The sequence below is a fragment of the Giraffa tippelskirchi genome, chromosome 4 (genome assembly GCF_054371585.1).
Source record: "Giraffa tippelskirchi isolate mGirTip1 chromosome 4, T2T-mGirTip1v1.2.pri, whole genome shotgun sequence".
Lineage (NCBI taxonomy): Eukaryota > Metazoa > Chordata > Mammalia > Artiodactyla > Giraffidae > Giraffa > Giraffa tippelskirchi.
Genome location: NC_137278.1, coordinates 17243962 through 17260280, shown reverse-complemented (window position 1 = coordinate 17260280; position 16319 = coordinate 17243962). Strand labels below are relative to the sequence as shown.

Genomic DNA, 16319 nt, shown 5'->3' with positions numbered 1-16319 from the left:
AAGTGGTGATTGCTCAGTTGTGTCCGGCTCTTTTTGACCCCACCAACTATAGCCAGGGGGGCTTCTCTGTGTATGGGATTCTCCAGGCAAGAATACTGGAATGGGTTGCCATGCCCTTCTCCAGGGGATCTTCCTGGCCCAGGGATTGAACCCAGGTCTCCTACATCACAGGCAGATTCTTTATCATCTGAGCCACTGGGGAATCCCTATATTGTATTTGTATGAATACCTAGAAGTAAATGCGGTTTCTATGGGATAGCTAGTTTAACTTTTGGTTAGTGTACTGAAACATCATCTCAGAAGACCAATATTTTCTTGTTTCTGCAGGAGACTTCCAAACCGACCAGCAGAGCAGAGGGAGAAATATATGTTGACTTTAAAGCTGTAAATTTTGCTATCAGGATTGTTCATCTTTAAAGATACTGTTTTGACTCTCAGAAGACATTTAAAAAAAACAAGTCAAAATAAATAGCATTTGACATTTTAAAACACGGGCTTCCCTGGTGGCTAAGCTGGTAAAGAATCCGCCTGCAATGTGGCAGACCTGGGTTCGATCCCTGGGTGGGGAAGATCCCCTGGAGAAGGAAAAGGCTACCCACTCCACTATTCTGGCCTAGAGAATCCCATGGGTTATATAGTCCTTGGGGTCGCAAAGAGTCGGACACGACTGAGCGACTTTCACTTCACTTCACTTTTAAAACACAATTAGTGTTGAGCATTCAGGAGGGGGCGGGTAGGAAAAGCAGCTGGGCTTGTGGAGGAGGAGTGGTTTTTGGTCACTCTTATTTATTACACTTTTGGAATAATGGCAAAAGGTGGTGACTGCTACATCTTGGGGTCTGTTTAATCTCCAGCTGTGAACATGTGATCAATCATCTTGTGGACAACAAAAGACTTTTTCCCAGACCAGCAATGATTTCCATGTGCTCACAGGAGGTTTATGTATGTGCTGTCCTGCCAGCTGACCGGCCCCAACGATGCATTCTCTGTGCTCCATGACTCAGGGGAGATGGAAAAGAGGACTTAGGGCTGATTGCTTCTGTTAATGACTTTGCAGCTAACTTACTACCTTGGGGGATTGTCTCTGTTTTCCTCCTAAGAAAGATAAGGGAAACAATACTTGTAAGCTTACAATTTCAAATGCAAATATTATCAAACCATTTTGCAAATGACTGTCATTGTCACTGTGTCTCAGTTGCTGCCTTTTATTTACAGACAGCTGAGGCTCTTTCTCTCACTTCTGGATGAGATATTGCAAGGGCACCGAAACCAACCTCAAAGGTTCTAAAGGAAATGTATGTTGTCCAGACATGAAGCATCGATAGTGCTACTTTCAGAGGGTAAGAAAACGTGAGCTACATCTGCTCCCGAAGTTTCAGGCTATTTGGCTAAAATTCCTCCATGTGTAGGGATGTATAGGGTGAATAAGTAAGTGTTAGTCTCTCAGTCATACCTGACTCTTTGCGACCCCGTGGACTGCAGCCCACCAGACTCCTCTGTCCATGAGATTTTCCAGGCAAGGATACTGGAGTGGATTGCCATTTCCTTCTCCAGGGGATCTTCCCAACGCAGGGATCAAACCCAGGTCTCCTGCAGTGCAGGCAGATTCTTTACCGACTGAGCTACAAGGGAAGGCCGTATAGGGTGAATATAACTCAGCAAATAAATACTTAATTCAAATTTAAACCTAAAGAGCTATCTGAGACAAAAACCATTTTCCAGTATCTTCATTCTCTATAATTTTGGGGAACTGAAATTACTTAAAAGAATTTTATGTTTTATTTGTGACCATTTAAGAATTGTATCATAGTAAGGCTGTGAAATTGACCCTTGGAATTCCCGTTTCCACCATTTGCAAAATGGGTAGGGATGGTTGAGGGCTGATGTGCCACTGGTCGGGGTTTTCTAAGTTGCTTTCCATCACGTGCTTGGTGAAATATGGCAAAGCAGATGGAAAGCAGGTGATTCATGTCCACAAGAAGATTTCCTGGGGAAGGTTGAGAGGCAGTGGGTGTGTAGAATTGCCCCCACTGTACCCCACTAAAGCTTTTGCCTAAATGAAACGGAAGCATTTTTTCTCTTTCAGATTTTCAACTTAATGATCCCATAAATATTTTATAAATGAATGTTTTCATCCTTTTTTTTTCTCTTTGTGTGGTCCCACGTCCTTTTTCCAGTCTTATTCATAAGGGTCCCACTCTTTCCAGGTAACTGAGGTGTGGGCATTTGAACTTACCTGTTCAGTGCTGCCGGCAGGGACCAGAGAACGCAGCCAGTGAGCCTGTAGCAGTGCAGGTGACCCCAAGGGAGGACACGATTAAATCAGGAAGACTGTTTCAACAAATAGATGGCAATGTGTATATTAGCAATGATGGCAGGTAGATGTTTAGGCAGGGCAAGCTGTTGATTACAAAAACTAATTTTGTGGGAGATCAGGGTGAAGTGTACATGCTAACAGTTCTTGATTTATCAGCATTATTCAAAAATTGAGCTGAATCTAAAAATTCTAAGTGAACATTTGTGCTATTTCATTGGAGGCTGATGAGTACATCTTGAAGTTAACCTTTAAGTATCAATGACATAACTGGAAGAAACTTGAGATATGGATGCTTTTCATAACAATATTAAAATGCAGAAAAAGTCAATAGTCTGCTACAATTATCCATTCCTCTTCTATCTATAAAGTGGAAAATAGTGAGCCACTGGAAATTATTATATTCATTCAAAATGTTGAATGTCAGAAAAAGGAGAGTTTGCTACACAATTAAATTTAAAAAAATCAGGATATAAATAGCTTTAATGCTACAATCCCATTCCTTAAATCTATCCATAGTATTCTTCTTCTTGTTTAGTAGCTAAGTCGGGTCTGACTCTTTGCGACCCCATGGACTGTAGCCCACCAGGCTTTGCTGTCAATGGGATTTCCCAGGCAAGAATATTGGAGTGGATTGCCATTTCCTTCTCTAGGGGGTCTTTCCCACCCAGGGAGCGAACCCACATCTCCTGCATTACAGATGCATTCTTAACTGCTGAGCCACCCGGGAAGCCCTATCCACAGTACTAGGTTGAGCCATATCACATTAGCATTTTGCATGTCAAATTGTTTGACATCAGCAATTTCAGACAATTTGGGGTATAAGAGAAAACATACATATACACATCCACATGAAAGATAATTACCAAAAGTTCTGGATGGTGATCACTGGCACTTGATTTTTTTTCTTTTTCTTATTCATACTTTCTATAAAGAACATGCATTTCTTTTCTGATGAGAAAGAGAGACAGAAAATTTCTCTGCATGCTCCAGGCTCCTTCATTGTGAAGAAGTATTGGGTCTGGAACAGATCTACATGGTTTGTCAGTAGAAGATTTGAGAATTTTGGGTCTCTGGTTTCCAGAATTCTTTATAAGTGACCAGATTTGGTAAAAATACTTATCCTTCTCTTCCCTTCCCCAACTAGATACCCACAATTAGATCCTTTACTTGCAAACCTCTGGCATTTAGTAGATGCCGAATAAATCTTTGCAAGTGGCTAAATGAGTGAATACATGAATACATGAGGGAGAGAGTGATTCAATAATAAATGTGTAATGCATTCTGAAATTTTGCTTTTTTCCTCCTCATTACTAAATGACTTGAATTGTCTTAGGAGAGAATGTGGCAGAATTGTAAGTCCCTACATATACACATAGCACTAAGAGGGAAATCTAGTTTGTCAAAAAAGACAACAAGGAAAATTTTTAATGGATTCTGCCGAATGATTCTAGAAGTATCTTCCCAGTTCTCCTGGATAAAATATAAAATAATGTCTGAGTAAAAATCTCAGTTCATTATCTGGAAGGTGTTAGAATTTCTGGACTTTTTACTGCACAGATATTTCTAAAGCAGTTTCACTTGAAAGGACAAATGAGCAGTGCCCGGCCTGGCTCCAGTCTCTGTTCTAGGTCACAGAGTGCATTTAACTCTGTGTGTGATCAGAAACATTCCTTTCAGTGGCTATCCATTTTTACTTTAGAATAAAAGGAGGACAAGGAAGATAGGGAGAAAGAGGGGAAGAAGGAGGCAATAAAGAAAGAGAAGAAGGAAGGGAAAGAAGAAAGAGAGGGAAGAGAGACAGAGAGATGCTTAGCCACATGGGATCCTCATTCAGTCGTATTTTTAGCAAATGGTTATAAAAAAAGCTCCAAAAGGTAGATATTGATTGTTTACCAGCTGACACAATCAGTGGAGCACTCTTTGCATCCTGCGATTACCTCTAAGTGACTCATGCCAGCTCAGATGGGCTCTAAGCCCCTGAGTAGACCCCATCCTGAAATTAACTTGAATAACCTAATTTCTACCTTCCCGGAATCTCTCCTTACACACTGTGCACAGGGCAAAACAGAAGTGAAACAAGAAAGATTAACAAGGTCTGTACCAGCTGTTGGAGGAGAAGGCATTGTTTGTCTGCATTTAAGGAGAAAAGGACACTATTTGGCCGCGTGGGGTGCCTCGGGTTGGCTGGTGCTAATGATCGTCTGAGGTGGAGCTGTAACGCGAGCTGCCCGTGGACCCTCTCCGCTGACAGGTGTTAATGGGAGGGGGCAGGACACAGCTGCCTGAACAGGAATCCCATTATCCTTTGCTGGGTATTGATGCGCCCTGTGGGATGTTTTCTCCCTGTCTGTGTTAATGTTCAGTGCGCACGCTTGCCTTGTTTGTGGCACAGAGATAGAGAGACAGAGGTGCCCGGGGCAGACGTAATGGGCTCTGCCTTCCAGTCTGCAGAGGTTGTGTCTGTGGGGATGGAAGGCTTCCTTAATTATAGTGCCAGCTAGGGGACAGGTCTTGAGAAATAGCTCTGCCACAAATAGAATTGCCTGAGGTGCATAGTAAATTAAACTAATGACATGAGGTGCCTGTTGAAAGTCTTTTTTTTTTCTTTTTATCCATAAACAGTAGTTCTTGTTTTAAAACTTGATGTTTTGTACAGAAATTCCAGGAAGTGATCCGACAGTGGAAATCTTGGCCATCCACGGTCCTCTAAACAATTTCAGACTCCTTGTTGTCTCCAGTGAGGGATTCTGAAAAATCTCTAGAGATAATGTAGAGATAATCCTTGTCTTTGGCCATGCTCTGTGATTTGGTGGCTGAGTTGAAGGGCAATATGTGATGGGGTTGGGTTTGTTGGAGTTGAAAATTACTGAATATGACTTGTAAAAAGATCTTATCACACAGATGAGTCAAGGCAGAATTTACTGTGAAGATTTACACAGCACAGACTCAACTCTGAGCAGCAAATCCACCTTTAGGTCCACTCATTTGACATTCTCCATCACCAGCCAGACCACACTGTTCACCAGTAGAATCTCTCTGTGTTAAAGTATTCCTTATATTAAGCAAAAACCTGGATTTCTATAAATGGCATGCAGGTGTATATGTCGGGTATCAAGATTGTGGCATTTTGGGGCATTTAAAATATTTCAACATTTGATTTAGTTCAAATTGCCCAGTTTCTGCCAGCTGCTGTGTTTTTATTTTCTCTCAGCCTTTTGACTAACATCAAGTGTAGCAAGGGGGCTTCCCAGGTGGCACAGTGATAATCTGCCTGCCAATGCAGAAGACACAAGACATGTGGGTTTGATCCCTGGGTCAGGAAGATCCTCTGGAGGAGGAAATGACAACCCCTCCATTATTCTTGCTTGAAACATTCCATGGACAGAGGAGCCAGGTAGGCTACTGCCCAGGGGGCACAAAGAGTTGGATACAACTGAGCGACTAAGCGCATATGGCAGAGAAAGTGTATGACCCCTTACTTTTGACGTGTCTCTTTTCTCAGCCTCTGTCTCTATCGGCCATTCCATTCTCAGCCTCCTGTTCATGTTTCTGAGTAGCCAGAGTCGTACTCTTTGGCTCGCATTTACCCTGAGAAAGGTGACACAGACAAGGAAGGATCTAGGCTCAAAGCCTTGAGCAAAGGCTGTTGTGAGCTCCATTCCCTAGAAGATGTCTACATCCATTTGCACTGCTTATGTCAACAAAGAAAATTCATCTCAGAGGTTTAGCTAAGCAAAAAGCAGAGGATAAGCTGGGGACGAGCAGTTTAGCTAAGATGGTTGGAAATGGCCCTCATAATGATGATAGCATCTTTCCCCTTCAGCAATCTCAAGGCATTTCCTCTACTCTCTTTCACGGCTTGTGGGAGCACTCCTTGCTAACCTTGTTTAGCTTCATCCTAGTCAATAGATTAGGGATGGAGGGTGAGGGGCATGTCTGCTCGGGAGCTGGAGAGGAACATACGCCACGATTTGGTAAAAATATACATGTGAATTTGGTAAAAATATGTAGAACTGGCTTGAGCCAAAAGGCTGCACTTCTTTTTCAAAGCATTATATTTTTCTGGTTATGCAAGTAATTATGTAGGTTCTGTGGGAAATTCAAAACTACAAAAAATTACAATCATTCTTGATTCTGCTATTCAGAAATAATAACTGTCATTACTATTTTGATAATTTCTGTCCATTTATAATTAAGGGATTTTTTTTTGCATCCTTTTAAATCATTTGCTGTTTTGCCCCCAAAACATTCCCCCACAGCATTAAAAACTCTTTAGGGAGGTAAGTACCAATGACAGTCATATTCAGGATAAAGAAGGATCCAGGGCGGGGGGCGGGGGGGGGGGAGTTTGTGGTGGTCCATCTCCACCTACCTGGAGCTCTGGGGGCAGAGGGATGAAGTCTTCCTGCAAGCTGCTCAGGTTTCTCAGGTGCCCTTGATGGCCTGAGACTGATGTCCCAGGAAGCAGAACAGAAGGAAAGGTAGGCATTGTCTGGGATACCATTCAGGTTGTTTAGCTGCTCAGTCATGTCTGATCTTTGGGATCCCCTGGGCTGTAGCCTGCCAGGCTCCTGTCCATGGAATTCTCCAGGCAAGAATACTGGAGTGAGTTGCCCTTCCCTTCTCCATGGGATCTTCCTGACCTACAGATTGAACCCAGATCTCCTGCATTGCAAGCAGATTCTTTGCCATCTGAGCCACTTGGGAAGCCCCGGAAGGACAGCTTAGGCTACCTTTAGTGGACATGAATAGTTAACTGTGGTGAGCACAAAGAGAACCAAATGAGGGACAGTAGCTCCTTTACCACCTGAGCTGCCAGGGAAGCCCTGAATTCTCCAAAGCAGGTAGAAAATGCTCAAGGACAAGATTTACATGCCTTGGCCTTTGGGAGACTTCTACCTCCCTGTTTGATGAAATGGGAGCAGAGTTAGAAGTGAAAGGGGAACTTCACAGTGATCGCACCTTGGAAAGAAGCAGGTGCCTGGAGTAGAAGGGTAGACGGGAAATGCTGCCCTCTGGTCTAGGAAGCCTCAGTAGAATAAAGCTGAAATCGCCTTACAGTTCAGACCCTCAGCTGCTGAAACTTAATCCTCTGCTGCCTCCAACACTATCCTGCAAATAGGTGACTCATTGAAAAATTGTCCTGAAATAAGGTACAACCTTTGCAGATTGACTCCAAGCAGAAATGCAGAGTTAAAACATGGAAAGTAAAAAGTTCATATAGAATACTTACCAGAAAAAATCAATGTCACAGAGCTTAAAAAATTATGAGCAACTATTTCTTCATGAAGGCAAAGATGTTAATGAAAGGGTGACCTTTCTGAGAGTAAAACTCCAAGGAGACCTATAGGGCCTCTGAGAAGAAAAGTGAGAAAATCAAAGCCATTATGGAAATGAGACTCTCATTACAAGAAACAAAAAGCTGTATGCGGCTAAAAACTCAGTCAGGGATGTAAAAAGTAAGTCTGAGAGGATGAGCAAGATGAAATGGAAAAGAAACACATTACAAAAGTTTCTAGAAAACATTGGTAGTGAAGACAAGTCATATAATAGCCCCTGGAAAAAAAGAAGGGAGAATATTTTAAGTGAGTTTTAAGATTTCCAAAAATTTTTTAAAAAAAGGTTGAAATGCAGAGATTGAGAGAGTACAGTATGTCCCAGGAAAAACAAGTTCAGAATAAAACTATTCTAAGATGATTTACTGAAGTGAGTGGAGATAATTCTGTGGCATAGAGGAAAAATCAAGTTATTTATAAGGGGAAAAAGGTAAGGTGACCTTGGGGCTTTCTCACAGCATTTAAATGTGAAAGTCAGCAGAATATGATAAGTTCTTAGAGATGAAAGTGTGACTCAAGATGTTTATATGCATGCTGTTTTTGTTGTTGTTCAGTTGCTCAGTTGTGTTCAACTCTTTGCGACCCTATGAACTGCAGCATGCCAGCCTTCCTTGTCCTTCACAATCTCCTGGAGCCTGCTCAAACTCATGTCTATTGAGACGACAATGCCACCCAACCATCTCATCCTCTGTTGTCCCCTTCTCCTCTGGCCTTTAATCTTTCCCATCATCAGGGTCTTTTCCAATGAGTCGGCTCTTCTCAACAGGTGGCCAAAGTATTGGAGCTTCAGCTTCAGCATCTGTCCTTCCAATGATATTCAGGGTAGATTTCCTTTAGTACTGACTGGCTTGGTCTCTTTGCAGTCCAAGGGAGTCTCAGCAAAAGTCTCAGCACCACAGTTCAAAAACATCACCTCTTCAGTGCTCAGCCTTCTTTGTGGTCCAACTCTCACATCTGTTCATGACTACTGGAAAAATCATAGCTTTGACTATGCAGACCTTTGTGCACAAAGAGGTATCTCTGCTTTCTAATAAACTCTCTAGGTTTGTCATAGCTTTTCTTCCAGAGTGTCTTTCAATTTTGCAGCTTCAGACACCAGCTACAGTGATTTTAGAGCCCAAGAAAATAAAATCTGCCACTGTTTCCTTTTTTTCCTCATCTATTTGCCATGAAGTGATGGGACTGGATGCCATGATCTTAGTTTTTCGAATGTTCAGTTTTAAGCCAGCTTTTTCACTCTCTTACCCTCATCAAGAAGCTCTTAGCTCCTCTTTACTTTCTGCCATTAAAGTGGTATCATCTACATAACAGATTGTTGATATTTCTCCTGGCAATCTTGATTCCAGCTTGTGATTCATTCAACTGGGCATTTCTCATGATGTACTCTGCATATTAGTTAAATAAACAGGATGACAATATACAACCTTGACATACTCCTTTCTCAATTTTGAACCAGTCCGTTGTTCCATGTCCAGTTCTAACTGTTACTTCTTGACCTGAGTACAGGTTTCTCAAGAGGCAGGGAATGTGGTCTGGTATTCTCATCTCTTTAAGAATTTTCCACTGTTTGCTGTGATCCACACAGTCAAAGGCTTTAGCACAGTCAATGAAATGGAAGAAGATGTTTTTTTCAATTCCCATGATTTTTCTAAGACCCAGTGGATGTTGGTAATTTGATATCTGGTTCCTCTGCCTTTTCTAAACCCAACTTGAACATTTGAAAACTCTTGGTTCATGTATTGTTGAAGCCTAGCTTGAAGGATTTTGAGCATTACCTTGCTAGCATGTGAAATGAATACAATCATATGGTAGTTTGAACATTCTTTGGCATTACCTTTCTTTGGAATTGGGATGAAAACTGACCTTTTTCAGTCCTGTGGTCACTGCTGGGATTTCCAAATTTACTGGCATATTGAGGGCAGTACTCTAACATCATCATCTTTTAGGATTTGGAATAGCTCAGCTGGAATTCCATCACCTCCACTGGTTTTGTTTGTAGCAATGCTTCCTAAGGCCCACTTGACTTCACACTCCAGGATATCTGGCTCTAGGTGGGTGACCACACCATTGTGGTCATGCAGGTCATTAAGACCTTTCTTACATAGTTCTTCTATGTATTCTTGCTACCTCTTCTTAATTTCTTCTGCTTCTGTAAGGTCCTTCCAGTTTCTGTCCTTTTTTGTGCCCATCTTTGCATGAAATGTTCCCATGTTATCTCCAATTTTCTTAAAGAAATCTCTAGTCTTTTCCATTCTATTGTTTTCTTCTATTTCTTTGCATTGTTCCCCTAAGGAGGCCTTCTTATCTCTCCTTGCTATTCTCTGCTGTTATCTCCTTCTTTTTAAAGAAATACCCCCTTTTTTAAAGAAACACTTTTAAAATATCCTCTAGAGTAGTTATGATGGTAGTGAATTATCTCATATTCTGTTTCAAAATGTCTTCATTTTTGAAATGCTCTTTTTGCTGGATAAAGAATTTTGAGGTGACAGCTTTTCAATATTTTAAATGGGTTTCTCTGTAGCCTTCTGGCTTGCATAGTCTGCTATATTTAGTATCTTTGCACTTTTTTATTTACTGTATCTTTTTTACCTTTTTTTTTTTTTAAAGTTATCTCTTATGGCTTATTCCCAGAAATTTTTGACTTTGCATATTATCCCTTTTCATTTATTTTGCTTGGGTTTGTTAAGATTTTAGGATCTGTAAATTTATAATTCCCATGCAACTTGATTAAAAGAAGTCTTTATATTTTTACAAAAATATTTTTTGTTCTTTTGCTTTCCTCTCCTTCAATAGCTCCACTTACATTGTCCTTTATTGTGGATAGTTTCCACTGCTATTTTAAAAAATTCAGTTATCTTTTCTTATGTAGCATCTGATCTGCTTTTAATACTGTGCTTTTATTTTTAATTTACAATTTTTATTTCTAAAAGCCTCATTTAGGTCCTTTTTTTGTATCTTAGATCATTTCCCTTCTCATCATGGTCATGCTTTCCTCTAACTTTGTGAGCCCTTGGAATAAAATTATATTAGCTTTTTAACTTGTGAGTCTGTTAGTCCCTTCATATCTATCATGTCTGGATCTGTCTATTTTTTTTTCTTCTGGTTATAGAAAAATTATGCTCTTTTTTACAAGACTGGTAAATTTTTAATAGACATTATGTATTGTGAATGTCATGTTGTTTGCTGAATTTTGGTGTTTGAATGTGTGCTTAATAGTGATCTGTTTTTGTTTTGTGTGCCATTAAATTAGTTGGTGGATTTCCTTAGTAGTTCAGTTGGTAAATAATCTGCCTGCAATGCAGGAGACCCTGGTTCCATTCCTGGGTCAGGAAGATTCCCTGGAGAAGGCATAGGCTACCCACTCCAGTATTCTTGGGCTTCCCTGGTAGCTCAGACAGTAAAGAATCCACCTGCAAAGTAGGAGACCCAGGTTCAATCCCTGGGTTGGGAAGATCCCCTGGAGGAGAGCATGACAACCCACTCCAGTATTCTTGCCTAGAGAATCCCCGTGGACAGAGGAGTCTGTCAGGCTACAGTCCATGGGGTCACAAAGAGTCAGACATGACTTAGTGACTAAGCACACACAGAAGTTAGTTGGTATCAGGTAGTATCATTTTGAGACTTGATGTTTCTCTTTTCTACTGGAAAATATTATATTTTGGGGGTATTCAGTCAGTCATACATGTCTGACTCTTGAGATCCCATGAACTACAGCACACCAGGCTCCTCTGTCCATGGGATTTTTTTCAGGCAAGAATATAGGAATGGGTTGCCATTTCCTCCTTCAAGGGATCTTCCTGATCCAGGGATTGAACCCAAGTCTCCAGTGTCTCCTGCATTGCAGGTGGATTCTTAACCACCAAGCCACCTGAGAAGCTGCTATATTTTGTTTTGTGACTTGTTATAATTTCATGTCTATTTCTTTGTGTATTTGGATGTATACTGCAACCAATTCTATATTTTCTTTCTTTAATCTTTCATTTAAATTTATTTCAAATGTTCCTTAAATTGTATTTACAGTTTATTTTTTAATTAAACTTTTTCATTTTGAAATAACTGTAGCTTGACTTGCAACAAGAAACAGTGCAAAGGGATTTCATGTGTTCTCTACCCAGTTTCTCCCAAAGGCAACACTTTGCAAAACCATAAGACAGTATCACAATCATAATATTAATATCGGTACAGCAGGATATAGACAGTTGCACCCTTCACAGGACACCCATTTCACTCCCAGCCATGCCCCTTTCTTACCCCATACAATAATAATCTGCCCTTCATTTGTATAGTTTCGTCATTTCAAAATGTTATGTAAATGGAATCATATAGTAAATACCTTCCTGGAATTTTCTCCTTTCACTCAGCATAATTTTCTAGTGATGTATCTAGGTTGAGACATCTGTCAATAATTGGTTCTTTTTTTACTGTTGAGTAGTATTTCCTGGTATGGATGTTTCACAGTTTATTTAACCCACTGAAGAGCATCTGGGTTGTTTCTAGATTTCAGCTACTATGAATAAAGCCGCTATGAACATTTGTGTACAGGTTTCAAGTGAACTTAAGTTTTCATATTTTTCTGGGATTAATGCCTGGGAATGCAATTGCTGGTTATATGATAGCTGCATGTTTAGCTTTTTGAGAAACTTCCAGACTTTTCCAGAGTGGCTATACCATTTTCCATTGCCACCAGTGACATAAGAATAATCCAGTTTGTCCACATCTGTGCCAGTATTGATGCTGTCATTTTAAAAAAGTTCTAGTCATTCTGATGAATGCTTTTATCCTGCATTTCATGAGCAGATAATAACATTGAATAGCTTTGCATGTCTTTGTTTGCCATCTGTATATCTTCTACAGTGAGATGTCTTTTTATGTCTCTTATACATCTTCTAATTAGACTGTTTATTTCTTTACTGTTGAATTTTGAGAGTTTATACATTCTAGAAAGCGGTCCTTTGGTGACTATGTGATTTTCAAATATTTTATCCCTGTCTGCAGCCTGTCTTCATTTTTTAACGAGTGTTTTTCAGGGCAAAAGATTTTAATTATGATCAGGTCAAAATTATCAGTTTCTTCTTTTATGGATTTTATTTTTGGAGACAAGTCTAAGAACTCTTTATCTATCTTGAGATTCTAAATATTTCCTCAATTTTGTCTTAAAATTTTAGTGTTTTACATTTAATTCCATTATCTGCTTTGAGTTATCTTTGAGGTTTCCCAGGTTGCATTAGTGGTAAAGAATTCACCTACCAATGCAGGAGACACAGGAGATGTGGGTTCAATCCCTGGATTGGAAAGATCCCCTGGAATAGGAAATGGCAACCACTTCAGTATTCTTGCCTGGAAAATCCCACGGACAGAGGAGCCTGGTGGGCTACCATCCATGGGAGTCGTAAAGAGTTGGACACAACTGAGCACAAACACAGCCTCCAAGATGTGAGGTTGAGTTCTCAGTTCCTTTTTCTTTTGATATGTTTGTTAAAGTTTTCGGTACCATTTGCTGAAAATACTATCCCTCCTTCATTGACTTGCTTTTGCATCTTTCTCAAAAACCAGTTGTGTGGTTGTTTTTGGGTTCTATATTACGTTCCTTTTGTCTATGACTCTCTCTTCTCCACCAATACCACACAGTCTTGATCACTGTAGCTACAGAAAATCTTGAATTTAAGTAGACTGACACCTCTTATTTCATTTTCTTAAAAGACTGTTTTTGGAGCAGTTTTAGATTCATAACAAAGTTTAGAGGAAGGTGCAGAAATTGCCCATATAGTCACTGTCCCCACACACGTATTGCCCCCCTGTTATCAACAACACTTACCAGACTAGTACATTTTTTTTTTACCAAGGATGAACCTACATTGATATATCATGGTCAACCAAAGTCCCTAGTTTACTTGAGCATTCATTTTTGATGTTGTGCATTCTATGGTTAGACAAATGCATAATGAAATCTATACATCACTTTGGCATCATACAGAGTATTTTCACTTCCCTAAAAATATCCTGAGCTGTGCCTATTCCCTCTCCCACACCCTTACCAACAGATACCAGTCTTCTTGTCTACACAGTTTTGCCTTTTCCAGAATGTTATATACAGCTGACCCTTGAACAATGTGGATTTGAACTGTATAGATCCATGTACAGGCTGGCTTTTTCAATAAATACTACAACAATACGTGGCTCAGATGGTAAAGAATGCATATTACCAGTGGAAAAGGCCTCTGTCACCTACAATGCAGGAGACAGAGCTCAATTCCTGGTTTGGGAAGATCCCCTGGAGAAGGGAATGGCAACTCACTCCAGAATTCTGGAGAATCCCAGGGACAAAGGATCCTGGAGGGCTATAGTCCATGGTATCACAAAGAGTTGGGCACAAGTGAGCAACTAACACTTTCACTTTCAGGACAACACTACATACTCCAAAGTTGGCCGAATCCGCAGATACAGAGACTCGGATACAAAGGGCCGACTATAAGGTTATCCGTGGATTGCCAGCAGGATCAGTATCCCTACCACCCACATTGTTCAAGGGTCAATTGCATTATAGTTGGAATCATATCGTATATACCTTGTCAGATAGGCCATTTCCACTGGTAATATGCATTAAGTTTCCTCTATATGTTTTCATGGCTTGATAGCTCGTTTCAGTTTAGTGATTAATAATATTCCATTGTCATGTGCCAGAGTTGGTGTATCTTCTTACCAAGTCATTATGGTTGCTTCAGTTCAGTTCAATTCAGTCGCTCAGTCCTGTCTGACTCTTTGCAACCCTATAGACTGCAGCACACCAGGCCTCCCTGTCCATCACCAACTCCCGGAGTTTACTCAAACTTATATCCACTGAGTTGGTGATGCCATCCAACAATCTCATCCTCTGTCATCCCCTTCTCCTCCTGCCTTCAATCTTTCCTAGCATCAGGGTCTTTTCAAATGAGTCAGTTATTCACATCAGGTGGCCAAAGTACTGGAGTTTCAGCTTCAGCATCAGTCCTTCCAATGACTATTCAGGACTGATTTCCTTTAGGATGGACTGGTTGGACCTCCTTGCAGTCCAAGGGACTCTCAAGAGTCTTCTCCAATACCACAGTTCTAAAGCATCAATTCTTCAGCGCTCAGCTTTCTTTATAGTCCAACTCTCACATCCATACATGACTACTGGAAAGTTTTGGCAATTACGAATAGAGCTTCTATAAACATCTGTGTGCAGGTTTTTTGGTGGATATAAGTTTTCAGCTCCTTTGAGTAAATATTAAGGAGCACAATGGCTAGATAATATGGTAAGAGAGCATCTAATTTTGTGCAGCCCATTTGGAAGACAGTTTGCTTCACATTCTTACCAGCATTCTGTGTTGTCAGTGCTCCAGATTTTGCCCATGCTAACAGGTATGTGGGGATAGCTCATTGTTGTATGATTTATATTCCTCATGCCATATGATGTGGAGCATCTTTTCATAGATTTATATACCATCTGTATATCTTCTTTGGTGAGTATCTGTTAGGTCTTTGGTCAACTTTTTAATGATGCCATGAATTTTGAATGCTATTATATGGTCATGTAGCCATTCTGCCATATTACTCACCCCTCTCTCCTCAACCTCATCATCCCTCCTTCCTTCAACCCTGTCTCTGAAATTCCTAGTCGCTTCTCATGCACAGCACACTGGCTCCATCCCCTCATGACAGCCTGTTCAGACCTTGTCTAAAGAACCATCTCATCTTTTTCTCCAAACTTTTTTTTTGCTTTGTTTTCAGAGTTATCCGTTGAAATACTGCAGGGGGTACATCTCACAGGGAGTATGCTGTGAACAAGTCCCAGATCTGTCTGCCTGGAACTTAGGCCTGGGTGTGGTACAGACTTTAGCTCCTTGACTGTTAACATATGCCTTCAACACACTCTTTCTCATTTGCCATTTGTCTTACAATGTTTGCTGTTTTATCCTGCTGTATAAACATATTTATTTGCATAAAACCTGTATTTGAAGTTGAATATACAGCTTTCCCTTTAGGTGTATTTATTTTTCAGGCTTATGTAGAAAATCCTTCTCTGCCTAAAGGTTATAAAATATTACTCACATTTGTTGTGTGTGCATTTCTTTCACAGTAAGAAATTCCTTTCATTTGCTTTACATCTGAGTGAGTTCCATTCCAGGAGCATGTTCATAAGTCCAATTTGTTCTTAAGTCCAACAAAGTCAGCCCAGGTGCGCAACTAAAACAATTAATATATAGAACTGTACTATAATAGGTTTATAACACTTTTCACACAAGTAATACATAAAAACAAACACAAAAAATAAAAAAAACAGTTTTTAATCTTTTGATACAGTACCTTGAAAGGTACAGTAGTAAGTACAGTGCAACAGCTGGCACACAGGGGTTGGCATCAAGCGAACAGGCAAAAAGAGTTACTGACTCTTCTTGGGGTTACTGACTGGAGGAGAGAGAGGAGGGGGAGATGGTAGAGCTGAAGTGTCGTCAGCAACAGGACATGGAGGACAAGCTGCAGTTTCACTCACGCATGATGCTGAGGGGACTCATGACCACATCTCTGCAAGTTTGAAACCTGAATGTTCGGCTGTAAGGGACTTACTGTATCGCTTTATTTCTGGTCTTTTTTTTTTAATATTTGATTCTGTTGGGAACATTTTGATATAAGAAAGGAGCTAAAGA

At 40.4% G+C, this 16319-nt stretch overlaps 2 long non-coding RNA genes across 3 annotated transcripts in view; one reads left to right on the top strand and one right to left on the bottom strand.

Moving 5' to 3' along the window:
- The window catches only part of LOC145544453 (uncharacterized), a 35847-nt gene that overhangs the window by 8447 nt on the left and 11081 nt on the right, over nt 1–16319 (bottom strand). Inside the window, exons 2-3 of the long non-coding RNA XR_014081434.1 lie at nt 15724–15858; nt 2237–2331 (exon numbers count right to left, since the gene is read on the bottom strand). This is a non-coding gene — a long non-coding RNA (uncharacterized LOC145544453). The remainder of the gene's footprint in view (nt 1–2236; nt 2332–15723; nt 15859–16319) is intronic.
- Nucleotides 1–16319, top strand: part of LOC145544452 (uncharacterized) — a 43346-nt gene that overhangs the window by 16511 nt on the left and 10516 nt on the right. The window contains exons 5-6 of one of the 2 annotated variants that reach the window (XR_014081432.1): nt 855–1122; nt 1216–1340. The exons of the other annotated variant lie outside the window; for it this stretch is intronic. This is a non-coding gene — a long non-coding RNA (uncharacterized LOC145544452). The remainder of the gene's footprint in view (nt 1–854; nt 1123–1215; nt 1341–16319) is intronic. 2 annotated transcript variants of the gene reach the window in all.